The 20,047-nt window shown below is 44.3% G+C and overlaps 1 protein-coding gene across 1 annotated transcript in view; it reads left to right on the top strand.

Annotated features, from left to right (window-relative positions):
* Window positions 1–12,304: 12,304 nt before the first annotated feature.
* prkcq (protein kinase C, theta) overlaps window positions 12,305–20,047 on the top strand; it is a 123,731-nt gene continuing 115,988 nt past the window's right edge. The window contains exon 1 of the mRNA XM_073066531.1: window positions 12,305–12,397. The gene's annotated coding sequence lies outside the window, so the exon portion shown is untranslated. The remainder of the gene's footprint in view (window positions 12,398–20,047) is intronic.

Genomic DNA, 20,047 nt, shown 5'->3' on the forward strand with positions numbered 1-20,047 from the left:
CCCAAGATCCCTCTGATCCTCCACACTGCCAAGAGTCTTACCATTAATACTATACTCTGTCATCATATTTGACCTACCAAAATGAACCGCCTCACACTTAACTGGCTTGAACTCCATCTGCCACTTCTCAGCCCAGTTTTGCATCCTATCAATGTCCCGCTGTAACCTCTGACAGCCCCCCACACTATCCACAACACCTCCACCCTTTGTGTCATCAGCAAACTTACTAACCCATCCCTCCACTTCCTCATCCAGGTCATTTATAAAAATCACAAAGAGTAAGGGTCCCATAACAGATCTCTGAGGCACTCCACTGGTGACCGACCTCCATGCAGAATATGACCCGTCTACAACCAGTCTTTGCCTTCTGTGGGCAAGCCAGTTCTGGATCCACGAAGCAATGTCCCCTTGGATCCCATTCCTCCTTACTTTCTCAATAAGCCTTGCATAGGGTACCTTGTTCAATGCCTTGCTGAAATCCATATACACTACATCTACTGCTCTACCCTCATCAATGTGTTTAGCCACATCCTCAAAAAATTCAATCAGGCTCGTAAGGCATGACCTGCCTTTGACAAAGCCATGCTGACTATTCCTAATCATATTATGCCTCTCCAAATGTTCATAAATCCCACCTCTCAGGATCTTCTCCATCAACTTACCGATCACTGAAGTAAGACTCACTGGTCTATAATTTCCTGGGCTATCTCTACTCCCTTTCTTGAAAAAGGGAACAACATCCACAACCCTCCAATCCACCGGAACCTCTCCCATCCCCACTGATGATGCAAAGATCAATGTCAGAGGCTCAGTAATCTCCTCCCTTACCTCCCACAGTAGCCTGTTGTACATCCCATCCGGTCCTGGCGACTTATCCAACTTGATGCTTTCCAAAAGCTCCAGCACATCCTCTTTCTTAATATCTACATGCTCAAGCTTTTCAGTCCGCTGTAAGTCATCCCTACAATCACCAAGATCTTTTTCCATAGTGAATACTGAAGCAATGTACTCATTAAGTACCTCTGCTATTTCCTCCAGATCCATACACACTTTTCCACTGTTACACTTGTTGGTCCTATACGCTCATGTCTTATCCTCTTGCTCTTCATATACTTGTAGAATGCCTTGGGGTTTTTCTTAATACTGTTCACCAAGGCCTTCTCATGGCCCCTTCTGGCTCTCCTAATTTCTTTCTTATGCTCTTTCCTGCTAGCCTTATAACCTTCTAGATCTCTATTATTACCTAGCTTTTTGAACCATTCGTAAGCTTTTCTTTTCTTCTTGACTAGATTTACAACAGCCTTTGTACACCACACTTCCTGTACTCTACCATCCTTTCCCTCTCATTGGAACGTACATACGCAGAACTCCATGCAAATATCCCCTGAGCATTTGCCACATTTCTTCCGTACATTTCCCTGAGAACATCTGTTCCCAATTTGTGTTTCCAAGCTCCTGACTGAAAGCCTCATATTTCCCCTTACTCCAATTAAACGCTTTCCTAACTTGTCTGTTCCTATCCCTCTCCAATGCTCTGGTAAAGGAGATAGAATTGTGTTCATTATCTCCAAAGTGCTCTCCTACCAAGAGATCTGACACCTGACCAGGTTCATTTCCCAATACCAGATCAAGTACAGCCTCTCCTCTTGTAGGTTTATCTAAATATTGTGTCAGGAAACTCTACCCCATCTAAACCCCTCACTCTAGGGCAGGGGTGTCAAACTCATTTTAGGTCACGGGCCGGATTGAGCAAAATGCAGCTTCATGCGGGCCGGATCAGTCGGACGCGTGCGAACGCAGCTTTCGTTGCCTCCGTTTTTTCAGCCTGCTCTCATGTGTCTCAGTCTCTGCTATAACTACAAAGTGTTTCACTTTACAAATTCCGTTTCTTATGAAGAAGACTGCCGAGCAAGACTGCCGAATAAACACTAAAAACCCTGAAAACCTGGTACCTGAATAAACTCAGCATTAGCCATATCATACGCCATAGGCGCTTCGATTACTGGGGCCAGCTTTAATAGTAATTAGATATTATCTCACGGGCCAAAGATAATTCCACCGCGGGCCGGATTTGGCCCGCGGGCCTTGAGTTTGACATATATGCTCTAGGGACATGCCAATCGATATTTGGGAAATTAAAATCTCCCACCATGACAACCCTGTTATTATTACACCTTTCCACATCCTTGTAGATCCCCTCTGCACTCCTTCCAGCTTCATCAAATCCTTCCCATATCAGGGTGAGCAAAACTGTACACCAAAGTCTTGTCCAACTGCAATATTACAACTCAACTGCTCCACTCATTGCCCTGACTGATGAAGGCCAGTGTGCCAAAAGCGAACTTCACTGCCCCGTGTCCCTGTGACACCCTCTTTCAGTGACCCCTGGACTTGTACTCAAAGGCTCTTTTGTGTTCTACAACACTCCCCAGTGCCCTACCAAGAAACAACTGTGTAAAAAGGAGAGGCCAGTAAGACTGGGACTGCTTATCCTGGATGGCAGGGGACTGAGGGGTGGCCTTCAAGAGCTTTTCAAAATCATGAGGTGTATAGATAAGGTGAAGGTCACAGTGGGCACTGGAACATGTGGTGACACTTGCAGGCTGCCTCCAACGTACCCTAGGGTTTGTTGGTTTTTATCGCTAATGGCACATTTCACTGTATGTTTCGATGTAGTTCAAAGTACTGTACAGTTATTATCAAAGTACGTACACGCTATACAACCTTGAGTTTCGTCTTCTTACAGGCAGCCATGAAACAAAGAAACACAATAGAACCCATTTTAAAAAAGCCCACACATCAAACACCCAAGGTGTGAAGAAAGAACAAATCATGCAAATAGTAAAACAAAAGTAAACAAAAACACACGGAACATGAACTGCAGAGTCCCCAAAAGTGAGTCCACAGCTGTCCTTGGCTGAGGCGAGTGAAGCCGGTCCAGGAGCAACAACTGCTCCTGAACCCGACAGAGTGGGGCCCAAGACTCCTGCACCTTCCGCCCGACGGTGCTAGCCAGAACAGAATTATAAATAAACTTGAATCTTGATTCCTTTTTCCTCGGGGTCTGGCAGTCTAAAACTAGAGGGCACTGATTTAAAGTGAGAAGGGGAAGATTTAAAGGACATCCCAGAGAGAACTTTTTCACACAGAAAGTTGTGGGTATATGGAACGAGCTGGCAGAGGAAACTTTAAAGGCAAATACAATTACCATCTTTAAAAGTTATTTGGACAGGTTCGCAGCTCAGAAAGATTTAGAGTGTTATGGTCCAAATGCAGGCAAAATGGACTAGCTCAGATAAACATCTCAGACACAATGACTGGGATGTGCAGAAAGGTCTGTCTCCCTGTATAAGTCTATGGCACTATGACTAACACTCAGGCTGAGTCTATGGAATGACACACAGTGTTACCAATCTGAGAGATGGCAGACTTTAAACAGTTAAATTTTAGTCAAGGGTGATACTTGTTAATACTTGTGGTTTGACACGATGCTTGTCAGAGCGTTGATGTGGCTGAATCATTGAGCACATTCAAATCCAAGGTAGGTTTTTGACCTACAGGGTAGTCAAAAGTTATGGGCTAATAATGATTTTACACAGAGAGGGGTAGGTGTGTGGAACACACTGCTAGTGGTGGTGTAAGAAAATCTTAGATAGGCACATGGATGATTGAAAATTGGAGGCTCTGTAGAAGCAAAGATTAATTTTAGAATAGGTTAAATGGTTGGCACAACATCATGAGCAGAAGAGTCTGTGCTGTGCTGTAATGCTCTATGTTTGTCCTGTGAAAGTAATGGCAAGGTCAAGTTCGGAGTAACCATGCCCTTATTGAATAATGGAGTGAGGGTGCCTGAAGGTGGATTCTGCTCCTCTTATGGTTTTTTCATTCTTATGTTCTTGAATTCTATATATCTTCTTGTGTGAAACATTCCCACGTGCAAGCTGCTTTTTTGTGATTCAAGAAACTGCAAAGAAGAGTATACGCTCACTGAGCGTATGTTCATGGTCTTCTGCTGCTGTAGCCCATCCACTTCAAGGTTTGAGTGTTGGCTGTTCAAAGTTGCTCTTCCATACACCGCTGTTCTAATGTGTGGTTATTTGAGTTACTGACGCTTTCCTGTCAGCTGGAACCAGTCTGGCCATTCTCCTCTGACCTCTTTCATAAAGAAGTATCTTCACCCACAAAAATGCCTCTCGCCGGATTTTTGTTTTTGCAGTATTCTCAGTAAACTCTAGAGACTGTTGTGTGTGGAACTCCCAAGAGATCAGCAGTTCCTGGCATTTTCTTTTGTAATGTATTACACTAAAGAAACTGTAAACAAGAATATATGGTATACCTGAATTAAATTATCACTGTTAACCTTCCAAATTATTACAGAGTTAGATCAGCACAAAGGAAGCAATTGTACTGACCATTAACCCTCCACTGCCTGTACTTAACATGGTCACGGTGAACATTAGCAACACTGACTTGGATTTTGCATTAATAATGACAGAAAATCTATAAGCTTCACACTATGAAATTGGCAACTGCTTCACCCCTTTTTGTGCATCCAGAGTATAAGGTCAGAAGTCCAAGCTGCTGTCAGTGGGTTATCACTTTACCACCTTTTGGAAATGGATTTGGAGCTCACTTCTTGTTGTCACATGTACTGAAATATAGTGAAACACATAGGTTTGCATGTCATCCACACAGGTCATCTCAAATTGAGGTTGTACAAAGGAAAACAACAACAGAATGTAGAATATTGTTTTCAGAGTTACAGGGAAAGTGTAATGCAGGCAGTCATTAATGTGCACGGGCCATGACAAGATAGATTGCGGGATCAGGAGTTCAACTTTAATATACAAGAGGTCTGTTCAAGTGTCTGATAACAATGGGATAGAAGTCGTCCTTGATCCTGGTGGTGCCTGCTTTCAGGCTTTTGTGTCTTCCGCCTGATAGTTGTGCGGAGTAGTTGTCACAGCAATCCATTATGCATTCAGATAGGTGTGTAATGGGGATTAATGGGGACATGACAAATTTCTTTAGCCTGTTGAGGAAGTAGAGGTATTACTGAGCTTTCTTACAGTTAGAGTAGAACAGGTTATTGGTGATGTTCACTACTAAGAATGTAAAGCTCTCTCCCACTCAACTACGACACCGTTGATATAGACGGGAGCTTGTGCACTGCCCCTATAGCATTTATGAAATAAACTCACTGTAAAATACTCTGAAAATCTTCCACTTTGTTGAATGATGTGTGTGTATCTATAATTACAACTTAACAAAATGTTTGGCGTTAAGGATAACTGTGTGCGGATTCTAGATTTCCCAAATAAGTATTTCAAAACCTAACAGATTTATTTTTATAAAGCATGTTTATTGATGCTGTTGCCTCTGTCTTAATAATATGAGCATATTCCAATGTTTATTTAACACTCTGCATAGTATTTAATGAATTTTAAATAGTGCTCTTTTGCTTTCTGATTGGCTCTGTAAGAATTTGTAAATGTGATTGGCTGTTCACCCAGTTTGATGGTATCGTAAGCACCATGTTATCTTGAACTAATTCCTAATGGCAACCAACAGGGCATCCCCATGATGGAATTGAAGATTCCACTGTCAGGTCCACCCTCAGCCTCATCATTTCCAGGGAAAACAAACTGAGCTTATCTAGTCTCTCCTAAATGAACATCAAACATAGAACACTACAGCATAGGAACGTGCCCTTTGGCTCACAATGTTGTGATGAACTAATTAAATTAGTCATCAAATGCTCAATTAAAATAATCCCTCCTTCCTACACAATCTCTATATCCCTCCATTTCTGCTCATTCATGGCCTGTCTAAGAGACCCTTAAATGTCCATACACATCTTATTTGGATTTATCACCTTTCACCTTAAATGCATGCACACTAGAATCAGACATCTCCACCCTGGAGAGAAGAAACCATCTATTCTCTCTGTGTCTCCCGCAATCAAATGCTGATGAAGGGTCTTGGCCCAAGATGTTGACACATTCAGTATAGCAGGACTGGAAGGCAAACTCATTCACATATTGGGCATTCAATAACAAATAATCAACTGACATCTCAAACTCATTAACAATAAAAATTAATGTAATATTCCCCTTTTAATTGAAACAAAGCAGACAATTCCCATCGGAGATGAAACAATAAGCCAAATGTAGGTTAACCAGTCACAGCTCTCCTCTCAAGCCAACAACCAATCCATCTCTTCGCTCTTCCTATTTCTGCAATAGGGGTGGGACTGCCCCATGGGGAGATATTTAAGCAACACAGTAACAGGCCCTTTGCCAACCGCAGTGTCAGATTAAACCAAATCTTTTCTGCTGAGCTCATACTTAGTAATCCAGGCAGCAGCCTTCTTAGAGAAGCATACAAGATGACCTGACTGGAACAGACAAAACTCTTAGGGAGTCAAAAGGGTAGGAGGAGGGATAATGTTTCCCTGGGTCTTGACAACAAGAATAGAGATTGCAGTGTCAGAATAAGAAAGCATCATTCAGGAGATGAGAGAAAAAAATTCATCCAGAGGATGCTGAATAGAAGAGTGCAGCACAAGAACAGGCCATTCAGCCCACAAAGTCTATGCTGAACGTCATGATAAAATGAACTAAATCTCTTCTGCCTGCATAGCACTCCATTCCCTGCATATACATGGAACCAGCTAATAGCCTCATAAACACTGTGGACTTGTTGTGTTAGTGCTGGAATGTGCGGTGACATTTACGGGCTGCCCTTAAGTTGTGTTGGTTGTTAGTACAATCCATTTCGATATACAGGTGATGAACAAATGAATCTGAATTAATGTCTGGGTCTACCACTATCCCCACAGTCCGTTCCAGGCACCCACCACTCTCTGGGTAAAAAACTTGTCCCGCACATCTCCTTCATATTTTCCCTCTTTTACCTTAAATACGTCCCTCTTAGCATTTGGAATATCATTCAAGTTCAAGTTTGATTGTCAATCAATCATACACATGAATACAGCCAAACGAAACAGCGTTCCTCTAGGGCTGTTGTTCCCGCTGTGCACCAAAGTACAGTACCAACAGTCACACTCAGCACGATTACAATAGCAGATGAACATACAGTCACAAACAAAAAAAACACTACATCCTAAATCCCTGAGTTTGTCGATTGATGGTGAGCGGAGTGTTGTCCCGCAGCCATGTTTCTGCAAGAGCCAGCACGCAGCAGTTGCTCATCACGTGCCCGTGCAGCCGCAGACGAACACGATCCAGCTGGTCCTCCACCGAGCAAGCACCAGAGGACAGCACCGACAGGAGGTGCCACCCCACAAGGACTCTGGCGCGTCCTCCACGTCTCTGCCCCCTCCCCGGGCGGCTGAAAAGGCAATCCCACGGTACGAGGGAACGGTACACACAACAACAGAGGCCACACAGCTCCCCCGCCAATGAACCAGTGAACTGGACTTGCAGTATTCTACATTATCAATGTCCAATAGTGTCTTGCATTTCTCCCTACCCTGGGAGAAAGATTCTGTCTACCCAAAGTTCAAAGTAAATTTATTATCAAAGTATGTACATGTCCCAATACACTACCCTGAGCTTAATTTTCTTTATTCACAGTAAAACAAAGAATTATAATAGAATTAATGTAAAATTACACACTAAGACGGACAAACAACCAACCTGCAAAAGAAGACAAATTATACAAATAGAAATAATAATACTGAAAACATGAGCTGTACAGTCCCTCAAAGGCTGTCCATGGATTCTGTAATCAGTTTGGTTTAGAGGTGAGTGAAGTTATCCATTCTGGTTCGGTAGCCTGATGATTGAAGGGTAATAACTGTTCGTGAACCTGGCTGTTTGAGACCTTTGTCAGCAGCTTACAAGACTACTACTACTCAAACTCTGCCTCTCAGTGAGACTTACAGGAAGATGTTTCATCTTCAGCGTTGCTGCCTGGCGGACCTCCAACAGGGCCCTTGCTTCAGCTGCGGGGTCATCAGCCAGGGACCACCATTCATTGGTGTTTCGCTCCCTTAGCTCTGGTACACCTCCTGGTGGGGCAGCAGTGGGAGGGCATCTCTCTGCCACCCCTGCAGCTTTCAGTGGGGTTAGTCAGTCCTTAAATTTCTGTCCTTCCTCCTCAGCCACAGCCAAAAGCTGCCCTACTCTGCCTCTTCAGCCAACTCTCTGGTGCACCCCTGCCGAGCCTCACTCCAGTCACTGCCCTGGGCATTGTACCTCCACAGCGTAGATGGTGGTCCTCCAGTCAACTTCCTTACACTCAGTTGCCAGATCTGAGTGCTTTAGCCTCTTCCGCTCATTGGCAGCCTCCACTCCTTCCTCCCATGTGATGGTTGGCTCAATGAGGAGGACAGTCCTGCCAGCCGTGGACCACAGTACTATGTCTGGGCAGATGCCTTAACAAATGTGATGAGTTCTCGTCCCACTGGGGAAAGGTCTCTTCTCACATCCCACCTGCAGGTCTCTAGGATCCCCACCCGCAATTTTAGGACCTGGTTGTGTCGCCCTCTGTACTGCCCTTGGGACAACGCAGTCTTGCCTCCTGCTAGGATGTGTTGGAGGTTGGCACTGGTGGTATCATACAGGGGGCAGCTATCTTCACTGCCCAAGATTTTGGGGACAGGTTGCCCTGATGAGGAAGCTGAGTCTGGCTTGTGAGTCCTTCCACAGGTCAGACCAGCTGAATCACCTGTTGATGGTGCCTTCCCATGTTGTCCAGCTTCCCTGATGGCCCCATGCCACTGCTTTCACCCTGTAGTGCTCCTGCTCTGTCCCTGACACCTCCTCCACAACCACGGCTTTCTTCTCTTTCTTCAAGGCTTTGAAGCAGAAATGTGCTGCCTTCCCCCAACCAAGTCCTGCATGTCCAACCTCTCCTTATAGCTCATCTAGAAAGCTTCCTGGTAAATCCCTTGTTCACTCTGTCCAAAGTCTCCACACCCTTCCTGTAACGGGACAACAAGAACTGCACACAGTACTCCAGAGGAGTCTAACCAAAGTTTGAAACAGCTGCAACCTGATTTCCTGGCTCTTGTACTCAATGCCCCACCAATGAAAGCAAGCATGCCATACACCTTCTTTGCCACCATATCTACTAGAGAGGCCACTTTCAGAGAGCTCTGAGACTGACTCCAAGATTCCTGAATCTTTGGTATTCCTTATACAAGAGGATATTGCAGGCTTGGATGCTAAATATGGTGCCAATAGATATATATATCCAATAAAACCAATAGATTTTTGTACATTAGAGGCAACTGAAGGATGTGGTGTTGGCACAAAGAGACAGCAGTGAAGGCTGAAGCTGGTCTCTGGTGGACCAGGTGCCAAATACCAAATGGTCCATCACTGCTTCTAGTGTTCCTGTTCGCCACAGTTTACCCAGCCTTTAAGACTGTTCCCTCTACAGATACTGTGAAATGGATTTGGGATGAACTTGGGACTTCTGAAGATTTTGAGATATTAATGGTGGATCCATGGAGGGTGTTGCCATGGAGAATCTGGCACCAGGGCATGCAGCCTAAAAAACTAGAGACAGGGGCTCCAGCTGGAAGTTTAGAACCACTGTTACATCAAGAGCACGCTGGAAATTTTGGAATTGTTCTCGGCGAATAGCAATCAGGGAACAAAAAATTCTTCAGATGCTGTAAATTCAAAGGAAAACACACAAAATGCTGGAGCAACTCAACAGGTCAGGTAGCACCTATGGAAATGAAGAAACAGTCAATGTTTCTGGCCCAGACCATAATTCAGGACTGAAAAGGAAGGGAGCGGAAGTCAGAACGAGATGGTGGGGAGAGTACACGCTGGAAGGTGATAGGAGAGACAGACTGTCAGAGAAGGTGGGGCAGAAGGCAAGGACTTTCAAGTGGAGGGTCTTGGCCCGAAATGTCGGCTGTCCATCTCAGTCTCTCTTGTCCCTGCTGGATTCCTCCTAGTTTGCTTTTTACTCTGGCTCACAGATCATCTCATTGAATAGCGGGACAGAACTGAAGGGCCAATTGGTCTCCCATGTCTGCGGCCCTTCCCGCACACGGCTCTGGGAGCAACTCCAGGGTTTCTGCAGACAGTGCAAGAATACCTTCCCAAGCAACACACACAAAATGCTGGAGCTACTCAGCAGGTCGGGCAGCATCTATGGAGAAGATAAGGAGTCAGCGTTTCGGGCCAAGATCCTCCATCAGAACTGGAAAGGAAGGGGGCAGTAGGAGGAGAAGGAGATCCCACCCTCCTATACTGGATTCTGCCCCCCTTCCTTTCCAGTCCTGATGAAGGGGTCCTAGTCTGAAACATAGACCGCTGCCCTCCAGAGAAGCTGCCTAACCTGCTGAGTTCCTCCAGCATGTTGTTTGTTTTGTTCAAGGTTTCCAGCATCTACAGAACCTCTTGTGTCTCTGAAGAATCCTTTGATTTCTTTTTGGTTTAAAAAGTCCCCTTTTCCCAACCCACGGCTCCTGAAAACTTTGCCCACCAAGTCAATTTCCTCGCCACCCCCTGCTAGGCTGGTGATTGGCTCTTTTTCCATCGAATTTATCACCGTCAGCACCACAGACCCGAGAATCTCAAGGCAAACTCACGTTAACTTCAGAGTGAAATACAAACACCGGAAACTTAGCACACGCAGCCGGCTGGTAAACTCAAGTCATATTTTCCAACAAAGATATCGTAACTTTTCAACTGCAATAACTACGGCTACAATTTTCCAGATTTGTAGCCACAGTGTTTTTATGCTGCACAGTTTAAGAAAAACTCTAAACATTGTCAGGAGCCCTTCCAACCCCAAAATTCATCGAGTTTCCAGTCGGGAGTTCTACACCCCAAACGAATTATCAAATGAACTTAACTGCATCGTATCAACTGTTAGTCCGGTTGTGGGAAACCGACACCGATTCGAAGGTGCTGAATGTGTTTATACTTTATTTTAAATTGATCGTATTAACGTATAGTGCGGATGCGGCACTCAAACGTGCAGAAATGGAAATCTGCAAAGTCAGCGTTTGAAGTGATGTCATTGACTCTTTCGCCGCAGATGCTGCCTGACCCACTGGGTGTTCTCAACGCCTTATGTTCCCGTTTATTTTACATTTTTCGCCATCCCTTGCAGCAAAGTGATGGATCATGTGTTAACCCGCACTCTAAGCTCGACACTTCAGTCTCCTGCAGCCCCTCTCCGAAATCGCGGACTCCAGGTGCATCACGGCGTGTGGAGGCGGGGTTCTGGCAGGCGGCTCGCCTTCGATCCAGTTCCTTCGCCCCCGTGCGTGGGCTTTCTCGCGAAGACAGATGCTCCGTTTGGAGAGCATCTTACAAGTGCAAACCCACTCTGTGTCTCTTTTTTAATCTGCGCCGCAGAGTTTGAGGGGGAAACGGTGCCCGGCGTTGCACTGGCACAACAGGAAACGCCGACTGCACTTTATAAAGCTGTAAACCACGCTGAAGCGAGTGTACTCGCTCCGGGAGAAAAGGTCCGATATAGCAATGTAATATTTCACATTGCAGAATCTCCCCTCCCCCGTAACATTCCTTGATACCATTTTAGACTATAGCATGGGTTACTAAATATCGCATATCAGGGGGGTATATGGTGACATATACATACTTCGATAATAAATTTACTTTGAACTTTAAGCATATAAACATTTTAGATTGCCGCTTTAAAATATTGTAGAGATGTTTACATTATGACCTCCAAATATTATTTATATAATATCCCAATGAATTTAATTTAAGATTACGAACTCCAGAACCGAGGGGGGGGGGGGGAGCAACTACGAGTAAAGGTTTCAAGTCGATGTACATATTTACCCTGCAGCTGATCTAAAGGCCACTCTTAGAGGTGCGGCTGACAGCAATGCCAAGAGGGAAACACCTTCTTCCTGTAAATCTCATTGATAAATAGATAGATATTAGGATTATTTTCTAATATATATGACAGTGCTCTTAAATATATATCCTATGTTGGAATCTCACATATCCGATGTTTGGGATTTGACTCTGTCTCTCTATATCCCTGTACTTGCTGCATTTGGTGCTGTGGAAAAGTTAATTAAAACTCAAAATGAAATCCACTTCTCGAGGAGGTCCCTGTAAAAAGACTTGAGACTGCAAGACACCGAGAGAGAGGACACTTGCACATTTCAGTATCAATTTCAAGTCGGTGGTCGAGCGTGACATCGCCTGATTGGCAGCTCCGTCGCCCAATCGCGAAAAGGCACGGTTCAAACAGGCTCCCCAGCGTCCTCCGGGGAACCAATCGGTGCGGGAGAAGTGGGTTTCGGGTGTTAGCTGTAGTTGCACTTGGACACATGTTACGAGAGTTAACTCGAAACCCAGCGGACCGCAAGAGGGGAGTCTCTGCAGATTCGTGCTTTTCTTCCGACTCGCTTCCAGCACTGGTGAGACCTTGCACTCGATCTCTTTTTCGGAACTGCTTTCGCCTTTTTTTTTCAAATGTTATTTCGCTGGAAATATCCAGATGGCTGTTTCTTTCACGAATTTGTAAACCAAATACAGTATGTGAATTGCGTGGAGCGAAATTCTAAGTTCCTGCCATGTATAGCGTAGTGTTTCTCTAATATGTGTAATGTGTAAACAATTGTTAATACACAAACATGGTAGTGTGTTTTGATGGAAAATGTTATTGGAATTACTAACAGAGTTGTGTATGATTTGTAAGGAAAAAATGTTGAAGCCAAAGGAGTTGAACGGTCTCAGTACCTATACGCTCAATGTCGAGTTGTTGAAGTCAAAATTCCTGCAAGCTCATTGTTTCACCGTCAACTGCTACTTTAGCCCAAGTTTTCTCTGTATGACTGATTGATGGTACTAATAAAATTCCTGTCAAGTTGAGGACACCTGCCCTTTACTGATGGGCGCTTCACGGCGGCTGAATGGCTTTGAGCCATATTGCTTTGTAAACGGGCAACTGAGGTCCCAGTGACCGGTCAATGATTTCGGGTGGCTGGGCGCCGAACCGCAGTCACCTCGGGGCATAGGGCAGAAAAAATCGTGAAGCAAGATACTGCTGATGCTGAAAATCCTAAACAGAGCCTGTTTAGTTCTCAGAGCAGCGCCTGTGGTAGGAGAAATCAGGTAAATTGGTCACGTGTACCAAAATACACAGGGGGGGGAAAAAAGGGTCTTCCTTGCAGTTCATACAGATCAATTCATTTCATCAGTGCATTGAGCTAGTAGAAGGTAATGGTAAACAGAATGCAGAGTAGGTTATGGAGAACGTGCAGTGCAGGTGGACAATAACGTGCAAGGCTGTAAAGATGAAGATTGTGAGGTCAAGAGTCAATCTGCTGGTATTAGGTGACCCTTCTTATAACGGTGGGTGAGAAGCTGTCTTTGAGCTTGCTGGTCCGTGCTTTGACGGGGAGAACACACCTGGATCAAAGCCGTCCATACCCCTCCCATCCATGACTCTGGTCAAGACTCTGTGGACTCTGGCCCCTTGACCATCCCCAGCATATTTTCACTCTGCCTCAAAGGGCCAGAAGTGGAGGTGTGAAGAGATTGCAATCAAACCCACATCAACCACTTTTGTTGGCAGCTCATTCCATGCTCTCAGCCCCTCTGAGTGAAGAAGTTCTTAAAGATTTCACCCTTCACCCTTAACGTATGACGTCTAGTTCGAATTTCACCCAACCTTAGTGGAAAAAGCCTGCTAGCATTTACCCCATCTATACCTCTTAGAACTGTGTATACCCCAATCAGATCTCCCCTCATTCTCCTACGTTCCAGAGAAAAAGTCCCAACTTCATAAAATCATTGAAATCTACAGCACATCACAGGCCCACAACGTTGTGCCGACCACGTAACCTACTCTAGAAACTGCCGAGAATTACGTTACTTATTCAACCTTTCCCTGTGACTCAGGTCTTCAAGACCCAGCAACAGCCTTGTAAATTCACTCTGTACTCTTTTGATCTTATTGATGTCTTTTCTGTAGACAGTTGACCAAAACCACATAAAATACTCCAAATTTGGCCTCACCAATGTATTATGCAACTTCAACATAACATTGCAACTCCTGTACTCAGTACTCTGATGAGTGAAGGCCAATGTGCCAAGAGCTTTCTTTACAATCTTATTTACCAGTGGTGCCACTTTCAAAGAATTATGTACCTGTATTCCCAGATCCGTTCCCCACTGTACTCCTCAGTGCCCTACCCTTCACTGTATAAGTCTTACCCTTGATCAGGCGTTCCCGAGCTTCTTTATGCCATGAACCATTAACCAAGGCATCTGTGGACCCCAGGTCGGAAACAATTGATCTAGGTACAGAGAGGAGTTCAGAACCTTAAGACAATCCAGAACTAGGGGGCATAATTTCAGAATAAAACATTGTTCATTTAAGACAGAGTTAAGGCAGACCCTCTTCCCCCGAAGCATGTCCAAAGAATCTTTGGACTTCTCTGCTTCGAGGATCTTGGGAAGCACTCATGGCCAAGGCAGATGGATTTCTGATATGCAAGCAGTAAAGGGTTATAAGACAGAAGAAGGAAAGAGGATCCTAAGCCAGGCTTAGATCAGCCATGTTCATATTCAGCAGCTTGGACCATCACCTGGCCAACTCCTGCTTTGATTTCTCATAATTTGTGTAGTATTTAACTCGAGAACATCAGGATCACAATACAAGACCATAGAGCACAAGTGAAGAGCTAGCCATTTTGCTCATTGTCTGCTCTGCCATTCCATCACGGCTGATTTATCTTCCCTGTCGACCCCGTTCTCCTGCCTTCCCCTTGCAACTTTTGACACCCTTGCTAATCAAGAACCTATAACAAGCAGATCCAAGCCCGGCAACCCTCTGGGCTCCCAAATAAAGACTGCTGTTTAAAACTCCCTTTGAGAATGAAAATGTTTTGCTGTTCCCATTGAGGAGGAGGTACAGAAGCCTGAGGTGTCACACCACCAGGTTCAGCAACAACTACTTCCCTTCAACATTTCAGCTTTCGAATTAAACAGCACAACCCTAATCACAAGTGAATCTGCAGATGCTGGAAATAAATAAAAACACAAAATGCTGGCAGAACTCAGCAGGCCAGACAGCATCTATGGGAGGAGGTAGTGACGATGTTTCGGGCCGAAACCCTCCATCACTCATGTTACTTCACTCCTGATGAAGGGTTTCGGCCCGAAACGTCGTCACTACCTCCTCCCATAGATGCTGTCTGCCCTGCTGAGTTCTGCCAGCATTTTGTGTCTTTACAATTCTAATCACTACAGTTTAGCAACACCATGATCACTTTGCAATAAAATGGACTTTTATTTTGTTCTAATTATGTTCTTTATTGTAAAAAAATTTGCGTATAGTTTAATATTTAATTTGTTCTTCTTGTGAATGCTGCTGCAACTGAGTTTTTCGTTAGCATCTGTGCACGCGCGAGCTCGTGCATATATGCAAAAATCTAAATATTGGAAGGTGTAGATAGAGTGGATGTGGAGAGGATGTTTCCAGTAGTGGTAGAGTGTAGGACTGGGGGCACAGCTTCTGAATACAAGGACGTTAACTTTAGAACAGAGATGAGGAGGAATTTCTTTAGTCAGGGGGTAGTGAATCTGTGGAATTCATTACCACAGATTGCTGTGGAAAGTCCAAAGTGGAGGTTGATAGGTTATTGATTAGTAAGGGTGTCAAAAGTTATGGGGAGAAGGCAGGAGAATGGTGTTGAGAGGGAAAACAAATCAGCAATGATTGAATGGCAGAGCAGAATTGATGGGCCATGCTCCTATGTCATATGGTGCATTTCACAGTAAACTCAACTTCAACTTTATTGGCAGCGCTGGCTAATCCTTGTCTAGTTTGTGCAGAAAAATAAACCTCTTCTTTCTGAAGGATAGCGGCCTTTCAGGCAAACTCAATCTTGTCTCCTCCAGAGTTGCAGACAACAAATTAGCCAAGAATATTGGGATTGGTTTATCATTGTCACACGTACAAAGACACAGCATATGCTTGGTAGCTACTTTATTAGGTACATCCGTACACCTGCTCGTTGATGCAAATATCTAATCAGTCAATCATGAGGCAGCACTTCGTGGCATAAAAGCATGTGGACATGGTCAAGAGGTTCAGACCAAACATCAGAATGAGGAAGAGATACGATCCAAGTGATTTTGACTGTGGATTGTTTATTAGTTTCAGGCGGGGTGGTTTGAGTATCTCAGAAACTGCTGATCTCCCGGGGTTTTCATGCCCAGCAGTATTTAGAATTTACAGAGAATATTATCCAGAGAATGGGTGAAAACACTTTGTTAATGAGAGAGGTCAAAGGAGAATGGCTTGGCTGATTCAAGCTGATGGGAAGGCGACAGTAATTCAAATAACCTCAAGTTACACCGGGGTATGCAGAAGAGCATCTCTGAAGATCACAGACAGACCTTGGGAGGGCTGTGATCCAGGTACCATTTAATGGAACACACACAAAATGCTGGTGGAATGCAGCAGGCCAGGCAGCATCTACAGGGAGAAGCGCTGTCGACTTTTCGGGCCAAGACCCTTCGTCCTGACGAGAGATTGCTGAAGTCCATTATGTTTCCTCTGACTTACACATTATGGAGTTTGTTGCACTTTCGACTTCATTGACAGTGAGGAATTGGTAGGGTTGTGGCAGGTGATATACAAATGCAAGTTGCTCCTTCGCTGGGCACAAGGAAACTAAAAATGGATTAAGATGCAAGCTCAGAGATAGAGGAAAGATTAAATATTAGCTTTATTTGTCACATAAACACTGAAAAATACAGCAAAAGCATTTCAGGATGTATATTGTATACATTCCTCTGACATTAAACTTGACCTTTGAACATTTGAAAATGTGTGGCTTGCGCCAATGATCAACACAGTTTCAGGATGTGCTGGGAGCCTCCCACAAGTGCCACAATCCTTTTGGGCCCAACATAGCATCCACACAGCGTACAAACTCTGACCCATCTGTCTTTGGAATGTAGGAGGAGGCGGAGCACTCGCAGGAAACTGAAGTATGCAGTCATGAGGAGAACATACAAATTCCTTTTAGACAGCGGCAGGAATTAAACCCCAATCATAAAGCTGGCACTGTAAATCATTAGGCTGCTGTGCCGACCCTGGCCAATGACGCAGTGGTGATTGGTATTGGTTTATTATTGTCTCATGTACCCTCGTAACATACAAGAGGCCCATTCAAAAGTCTGCTAACAGCAGAGTGGAAGCTGTCCTGGCCGAAGTGTGAGGACCTTTTGTCGGCTGCTGTGTCTTCATTGAATCACTGATATAGTTCTGATGAAAACTGTATTACATCCAGTCTATGACTCTACCCTGACCTAGTGCAACCAGGGTGTGACTTATGTTGCCGCTGTCCATAGATAAAAGAGGGCAGTACAGTGAGACAGCTGGTAGAATTGTAATGACCAAAGCTCAGTATGACCTTGAGTACTGGCCGTGCGGAGTTTGCACATTCTCCCCGTGACCACCTGCGTGAGCCTCCTCGGGGTCCTCTGGATTTCTCCTACATCCCAAGACCTACTGGGGTTTATAGGTTAATTGCCCCTATAAGTTGTCCACAGTGTGTAAATGAGTGGTAGAATGAGTCGATGAAACTGGGGAGAATAAAATGAGTTTAGAGCAACACAAACAAAACGAAGGAGGAACTGGGCAGCATCTGTGGAGAGGCATAGGGAGCTGACATTTCGACTTGAAACCCTTCATCAGGACTGGAAAGGAAGGGGCAGGAAGCCAGAGAATGTGTTGGGTTGAATCAATTCATAAGAGTGTGTGTGGATTGAGTGTATCCATAAGAGTGGATGTACAGAGGATATTTCCTTTAGTGGATGAGTCTAGATCCAAAGGGCACAGCTTAACAATACAAAGATGTCCCTTTAGAACAGGTGAGGAAGTATTTCTTTAGCCAGAGGGTGGTGAATCTATGGAATTCAATGCCACAGACGGCTGTGGAGGCCAGGTAACTGGGTATAATTAAAGTGGAGATTTATATGTTCTTGATTTGTAAGGGTATCAAAAGTTACAGGGAGAAGGCAGGAGAATGGGATTGAGAGGGTTAATAAATTAGCCATGATCAAATGGCAGAGCAGATTCAGTGGGCTGAGTGAGCTAATTCTGCTCCTGTGTGTTATTATATACAGCATGGAAACAGGGCTTTTGACACAACTCATCCACGCCAACTAGGATGCTAATTTACAATAATATAATTTGCTTCCATTTGGGCCAGATCCCTCTAAACCTACCCTGTGTAAATATGATTGGATATTTATTGCTTGGCATGGACTTGTTGGCCTGAAGGGCCAGTGTTGTGTCTGTCTATGAATCCATGGCTTTAATACCTGTCACTGACATTGAGGATGCCATTGACGTTATAACGGACAAGTGTTTTGGGCAGACTTTACACTTTTCAATCTAGAGAAACAAAAATAAAACTATACTGATGTTGGAAAACTGAATTAGAAACAGAAAATGTTGCAAGTACTCAGCAAGGCAAGCAAGTCGATACTAAAGTACGAAACCCAAAGGCGATTGGAAGTTCTGAAGTTGGAGACTGGAGGCCCGGGGGCTTGTCCTGAGGTTGGAATACTGCCCCTGTGTGTGTGGGTGGGTGAGGCTTGTTTTGCTGTTGTTGTTTTGTTGTGCTTTGTTCTGTTCTGCTGAGTAACGTGGGCATTCTGGCTATTTTGGTGCCAGAATGTGTACAGACACATGGGCTGCCCCCATCACATCCTTTGGTATGTTGGCTGTTAACACAAATGACACATTCCGCTGTATGTTTAGATGTACATGTGATAAATAGATCTAAATATGAGAGAAACAAAGTTAATGTTTCAGGCCAATGACCTTTCATCAGACCTGAATGAAGCTGACTTTGTTAAACCTCTGGTTTGGCAAACCTGATTTTCCTAATTACTGGTAAACCCTCTTGAGAGGAAAATATGTGCTCTCGATCAAACCCACCAGTGAGATCACAACTTTTCCGCATCATTTTCCTCTAGTCTAATTGAAATTGGTTTATTATTGTCACATGTATTAAGATCCAGTGAAAAACTTTGTTTTACATGAAAGTACATCCAGGTAATCGCAAGGGCAGAATGCAAAATAGAGTGCTACCGTTACAGAGAGAGGGCAGTGCAGATAGACAATAAGGTGCAAGGCCACGACAAGATGGATTGAGAAATCAAGAATCCGGTGTTATTGTACAAATGGTCCACTCAAGAGTGTTATAACAGTGAAGCGGAAGCTGCCCTTAAACCTGGTGGTGTGCGTTCTCTAGCTTTGATACCGATGGGAGAGGGGGGAAGCGAGGATAACCAGGCTGGGAAGGGGTCTTTGCATACTCACCACAGCTTTGTAGTCACTGTGCATGTCGCAATTGTATTTGAAAGTTCGGAGCTCTAGTATCTGGAACTCCCAAGTTCTGGACAGGTTTCAGATTGCTGCCAACAGAATGAAATGTGGTTCCCAATTGTGAAGCGAAGAGTCAAGCCTCTGCAAGGGCAGGAGAAGGTTGGTCAGTCCGAGCACTAAATGCGATGTTTCTCTGTCACTTTGCTGTGACCTGCGGTACGCTCCATATTACTTCATATCTTTGATAAAGATCTTTCCACCTCAGATTCAAAATTAAAATTTGAATTCATCGAAAGCTATTTACAGAAGAGAGTTCCAGAGTTTCTCTGTTTCAGAGTGTTCCTTAACTTCACTCCCAAGCCTTGGCTTCCAATTTTCAGCCACTTCCCTCAGATCTAAACTCCTCAATGGAAGAAGGATGGTTGGGAAGTAATTTCCAATAATATCCTGAATTATCCTGGCATTGAATTTGATGATGGCACATTTGATTTACTGGCCAGTAATTTACCACTCTGCTGTGTTAACTTTCAGCTAAGGAATCCAAGAATATCATCAGAATCATTATCACTGACACGCCATGAAATTTGTTGTTTTGCAGCAGCAATATATAAAATACTATAAATTACGGTAAGAAGATATAAAAACAATAAACAGGCTAAAAGGAGAGCAAAATGGTGAGGTAATCTTGTGCTGGTTTAGAGATTAGTTAAAA

Source organism: Hemitrygon akajei, chromosome 14, assembly GCF_048418815.1.
Source record: "Hemitrygon akajei chromosome 14, sHemAka1.3, whole genome shotgun sequence".
NCBI lineage: Eukaryota > Metazoa > Chordata > Chondrichthyes > Myliobatiformes > Dasyatidae > Hemitrygon > Hemitrygon akajei.